Source organism: Hemibagrus wyckioides, unplaced genomic scaffold, assembly GCF_019097595.1.
Source record: "Hemibagrus wyckioides isolate EC202008001 unplaced genomic scaffold, SWU_Hwy_1.0 Contig3, whole genome shotgun sequence".
Classification (NCBI taxonomy): Eukaryota; Metazoa; Chordata; class Actinopteri; order Siluriformes; family Bagridae; genus Hemibagrus; species Hemibagrus wyckioides.
The window spans coordinates 451,216-457,238 of record NW_026690791.1 but is presented as its reverse complement, the minus strand read 5'-3'; the positions used below and the strand labels follow the sequence as shown (position 1 = coordinate 457,238).

The 6,023-nt window shown below is 43.4% G+C and overlaps 1 non-coding gene across 1 annotated transcript; it reads right to left on the bottom strand.

Annotated features, from left to right (window-relative positions):
• Positions 1-553: 553 nt before the first annotated feature.
• On the bottom strand, positions 554-625 carry trnah-gug (transfer RNA histidin (anticodon GUG)). The gene has a single exon. It is a non-coding gene; the product is annotated as a tRNA-His (tRNA).
• Between the last annotated feature and the right edge of the window lie 5,398 nt (positions 626-6,023).

The following is a 6,023-nucleotide window of genomic DNA, read 5'->3' as shown; positions in this document are numbered from 1 at the left end:
CCTGGGTGAAAACCAGGAATCCTGGCCGCTAGACCATATGGGAGGGCTCCCCAGGAGAGTTGAGATCGGCATTTTACTCGACCACCAAGCAGTTTGAGCTCCAGCGCGGTATCATCCAGAGCTTTGTATGGGAACCTTGCATTGCAGAGCACAAAATCGGCCAGCGCTGACCGAACATCCAGCTACTCAAGCTGGCAATCCAGCGGAACATCAGCCGCTAGACAGAGCGTGAGCTGGTGTTCCTGATGCAGAAAACCAGCGTACCTCCCAGTACAGGACTCTCCGCATTTCAGGGATTGTGGGAGGTGTTACTCTGCCAGCAATTCGGCAGCTGGAGTTTGTGGCACACCTCTGGGCTCTTAAAAGGCAGCCGAGCCAGCCAGGAGTCGAAACTAGAATCTTCTGAGCCGTAGTCAGACGCATTATCCATTGCGCCACTGACCCATGTGAGCTTTAAGGGGAGCGGGGTCCTACCTGTTTATGCTTTTCAAGTGACAAACAGCCAGCGGTCAAAAGCCATGCCTAGCGTTCAATGGTGATGTGGAAAAGCCAATGCCGTGACCCGGATTCGAACCGGGGTTGCTGCGGCCACAACGCAGAGTACTAACCACTATACGATCACGGCATCCCATGCACCTGGGCCGGCTGGTAAAAGGAGCTGCTACATGTTGTGATATGGGTTCTGGCGCCCCTCTGGCCTGTGTATACATAATTTATATTAATGTTTTGTTTGCTGATGTAAACGATTGTGATTATATTTAGTTAGTTAGTTAGTTAGTTAGTCTCTAAACTCAAATTCAGTTTCTTCTGTACATATTTGACATACACTATTTTTTGGTTTGTATAACTGTATATATATAATCAGAAAGAGGACATTCTTTAAAAAAGAGAGATTTGATTTGAAACCTGAACTGCTATCAGGTCCATGCTGAACACCTTCTGACCAATCCAAATCAAGTATAAATTTTAATCTCAATACTGCACATAATTATCAAATAAAAGTCTATCAAGCTGTTATCCAAAAGTCTGAAATAATGTTTCTCTTAAGTGTTTTAATTCAAATCCATATTTTGGTGTGATTTATACACATGGGTTTGTCCATTCTGACTTTTGGACGTTTTATTATGTCCATTTTATGATGAAACAGGAAAAGACTTTGAAAATCATCTGTCATTTTCTGATCATGTTAAATATCAACACAACTAGACTGAAATATACAGGTAAGATATGCAACTAATTGTAACATGAACAGAGCAAGATATAAACTGATATCTACTGGTTTCCTGTCAGGGTTGTGGACTGTTTTCTGGTCACTAGAGGCCCCCACTGCCTTTTTGTTGGTGTCCAGTCTCTGTCATTATGTCTAATAGGTGTCTCCTGTGCTTTGTTTAGGTTTGTGTATTTAAGTCACCCTTTTCCTCCACAAATACTTTGCTTAGTGTTTCCTGTACCTTGATTAAGTCTAGGTCAGCCATGTGCTCTGTTTTATGGCCTTGTCCTTAAAAGACTTTGTGCATCTGGTATAGTTCTTTGTTTTGATTGATTAACAAGTGCTCTTTTTTGACCTGCATTATTATCTAATTAAAGATAAGTAAACATTTCTCCAGAACTGTGATCTGGTTATCTGCATTTGTGTTCAGCCCCCTTTGATTGTGTTCAAGTTTTCTCACTAGTCCTGCCCTCAGTCGCTGCCATAACCCTATGTTCCTTCATTGGACCACTTTTGATAGATACTGACTACTGCAGACCGGGAACACGCCACAAGAGCTGCAGTTTTGGAGATGCTCAGATCCAGTCGTATAGCCATCACAATTTGGCCCTTCTCCATATGCTCGCCAATTTTTTCTGCATCTAACACATCAGCTTTGAGGACAAAATTGTTTACTTGCTGTCTAATCCCACCCCCTAACAGGTGCCATGATGGTGTACAGAGGGGATGGACTCCTCACAGGGGGTGGGACTAGGTGATTCCCCTCACTCTCACTCATACTGACTTATATAATAGATATATAAATAAAAAAGGTCTGTCTCTAAATATCTGAGCTTTTCTTTCTTATTAATTCTTATTTTTACACATACACACTGTTTGCACAGTAAAGTGTGTGTATATACACACATACACTACCGGTCAAAAGTTTTAGAACACCCCAATTTTTCCAGTTATTTATTGCAATTCAAGTCGTTCAAGTCCAATGAATAGCTTGAAATGGTACAAAGGTAAGTGGTGAACTGCCAGAGATTAAAAAAAAGGTAAGGTTACCCAAAACTGTAAAAATAATGTACATTTCAGAATTATACAAAAAGGCCTTTTTCAGGGAACACAAAATGGGTTAACAATTTAAAGCTGTTCTGCAGCAATGGAGGTTGATCAAGCCTTGAAAGCTGGTGCTACTAATTCCTCCAGGTGTTCCAACTTTTCTGGATTACTTACAACCCCCTCTGTCTGCATAAAAGCAGTGTTGGAACACACTGTGGTACCATACCCTCGTGAGCATCAGTTGAACAGTATTGCACTGCAGAAAGTAGCGTGTTGCTACAAAAATGGCGAGAAAAAGGCAATTAACAACGGAAGAGAGACAGACCATCATAACACTTAAAAATGTAGGTCTTTCCTACAGAGAAATTGCAAAGAAAGTCAAGGGGTCAGTGAGTACAGTTTCCTTCACCATCAAAAGGCACTCAGAAACTGGGGCAAACTCTGACAGGAAGAGGTCTGGCAGACCCAAAGCCACAACTGAATCAGAGGACAAATTTCTGAGAGTGAACAGCTTGTGTGATAGGCAGCTCACAGGACAACAGCTTCAAGCACAGCTTGATAGTGGTCGTAGTAAGCAAGTCTCAGTTTCAACTGTGAAGAGAAGACTTTGAGCTGCAGGTTTGACAGGACGAGTTGCAGCAAGAAAGCCATTACTAAGACGTCAGAATAAGACAAAGAGGTTTGCCTGGGCCATGAAACACCGCCATTGGACTACTGAAGACTGGAAGAAGGTATTATGGACTGATGAATCAAAAACTGAAATCTTCAGTTCATCACGCAGGATCTTTGTACACCGTCGAGTAGGCGAAAGGATGGTTCCACAGTGTGTGGCATCAACTGTCAAACATGGAGGAGGAAGTGTGATGGTCTGGGGCTGTTTTGCTGGATCCAGGGTCGGTGACTTGTACAGAGTGAGAGGCACCCTGAACCAAAACGGCTAACACAGCATTCTGCAGCGCCATGCAATACCCTCTGGTATGCACCTAGTTGGTCAGGGGTTCATCCTACAGCAAGATAATGACCCAAAACATAAGTCCAAGCTATGCCAGAACTACCTCAGGAAAAAAGAACAAGATGGTAAGCTTGAAAACATGGAGTGGCCAGCACAGTCTCCAGACTTAAACCCCATGGAGCTGGTTTGGGATGAACTGGACAGAAGAGTGAAAGCAAAGCAACCAAGTGCCACACATTTATGGAAACTTCTGCAACAGATTTGGGAAGAACTTTCTGAAGAATATTTGATTTCTATTGTAGAAAGAATGCCACGAGTGTGTTCAGCTGTTATATCTGCCAAAGGTGGCTACTTCGATGAGTCAAAAGTTTAGAATACATTTTGGTCTAGAAATTGATTCCATGATTTCTTTTTTAACTCCAGTTGCTTATTTGTACTATGCTTTCATTTCAGAGTGCAATGAGACATTAAACTGAATAATTTTCAATAAAAAACTGGAAAAATTGGGGTGTTCTAAAACTTTTGAACAGTGGTGTATACACATGCATAAACTTTTAAGCCATTACATTATGACCACCTGTCTAATATTGTTAGTCCTCGTTTTGCTGCCAAAAGAGCCCTGCAGCCCTGACCCATAGAGGTGTGGTCTTCACTAGATCTCTGAATGAATATATACATACACTATATTGCCAAAAGTATTCGCTCACCTGCCTTGACTCGCATAAGAAATTAAGTGACATCCCATTCCTAATCCATAGGGTTCAATATGACGTCGGTCCACCCTTTGCAGCTATAACAGCTTCAACTCTTCTGGGAAGGCTGTCCACAAGGTTTAGGAGTGTGTTTATGGGAATTTTTGACCATTCTTCCAGAAGCGCATTTGTGAGGTCACACACTGATGTTGGACGAGAAGGCCTGGCTCTCAGTCTCCGCTCTAATTCATCCCAAAGGTGTTCTATCGGGTTGAGGTCAGGACTCTGTGCAGGCCAGTCAAGTTCATCCACACCAGACTCTGTCATCCATGTCTTTATGGACCTTGCTTTGTGCACTGGTGCACAGTCATGTTGGAAGAGGAAGGGGCCAGCTCCAAACTGTTCCCATAAAGTTGGGAGCATGGAATTGTCCAAAATGTCTTGGTATGCTGAAGCATTCAGAGTTCCTTTCACTGGAACTAAGGGGCCAAGCCCAGCTCCTGAAAAACAACCCCACACCATAATCCCCCCTCCACCAAACTTTACACTTGGCACAATGCAGTCAGACAAGTACCGTTCTCCTGGCAACCGCCAAACCCAGACTCGTCCATCAGATTGCCAGATGGAGAAGCGTGATTCGTCACTCCAGAGAACGCGTCTCCACTGCTCTAGAGTCCAGTGGCAGCGTGCTTTACACCACTGCATCCGACGCTTTGCATTGCACTTGGTGATGTATGGCTTGGATGCAGCTGCTCGGCCATGGAAACCCATTCCATGAAGCTCTCTGCGCACTGTTCTTGAGCTAATCTGAAGGCCACATGAAGTTTGGAGGTCTGTAGCGATTGACACTGCAAAAAGTTGGCAACCTCTTCACACTATGCGCCTCAGCATCCGCTGACCCCGCTCCGTCAGTTTACGTGGCCTACCACTTCGTGGCTGAGTTGCTGTCGTTCCCAAACACTTCCACGTTCTTATAATACAGCTGACAGTTGACTGTGGAATATTTAGGAGCGAGGAAATTTCAAGACTGGATTTGTTGCACAGGTGGCATCCTATCACAGTTCCACGCTGGAATTCACTGAGCTCCTGAGAGCGACCCATTCTTTCACAAATGTTTGTAAAAACAGTCTGCATGCCTAGGTGCTTGATTTTATACACCTGTGGCCATGGAAGTGATTGGAACACCTGATTCTGATTATTTGGATGGGTGAGCGAATACTTTTGGCAATATAGTGTATATAAAAATAAATAAATAAATTTCATTCAGAGATCTAGTGAAGACCACACCTCTATGGGTCAGGGCTGCAGGGCTATTTTGGCAGCAAAAGGAGGACTAACAATATTAGGCAGCTGGTCATAATGTTATGGCTTAAAAGTTTATGCATATATATATACACTACTGGTCAAAAGTTTTAGAACACTCCAATTTTTCCATTTTTTTATTGAAAATTATTCAGTTTAATGTCTCATTGCACTCTGAAATGAAAGCATAGTACAAATAAGCAATTGGAGTTAAAAAAGAAATCATGGAATCAATTTCTAGACCAAAATGTATTCTAAACTTTTGACTCATCGAAGTAGCCACCTTTGGCAGATATAACAGCTGAACACACTCGTGGCATTCTTTCTACAATAGAAATCAAATATTCTTCAGAAAGTTCTTCCCAAATCTGTTGCAGAAGTTTCCATAAATGTGTGGCACTTGTAGCTTTGCTTTCACTCTTCTGTCCAGTTCATCCCAAACCAGTTCCATGGGGTTTAAGTCTGGAGACTGTGCTGGCCACTCCATGTTTTCAAGCTTACCATCTTGTTCTTTTTTCCTGAGGTAGTTCTGGCATAGCTTGGACTTATGTTTTGGGTCATTATCTTACTGTAGGATGAACCCCTGACCAACTAGATGCATACCAGAGGGTATTGCATGGCGCTGCAGAATACTGTGGTAGCCGTTTTGGTTCAGGGTCCCTCTCACTCTGTACAAGTCACCAACCTGAGAGTGAGGGGAATCAATTAGTCCCACCCCCTGTGAGGAGTCCATCCCCTCTCAGGACCCCATCCCCTGTGAGGAGTCCATCCCCTCTCAGGACCCCATCCCCTGTGAGGAGGCCACCACTTTCAGGGAGTC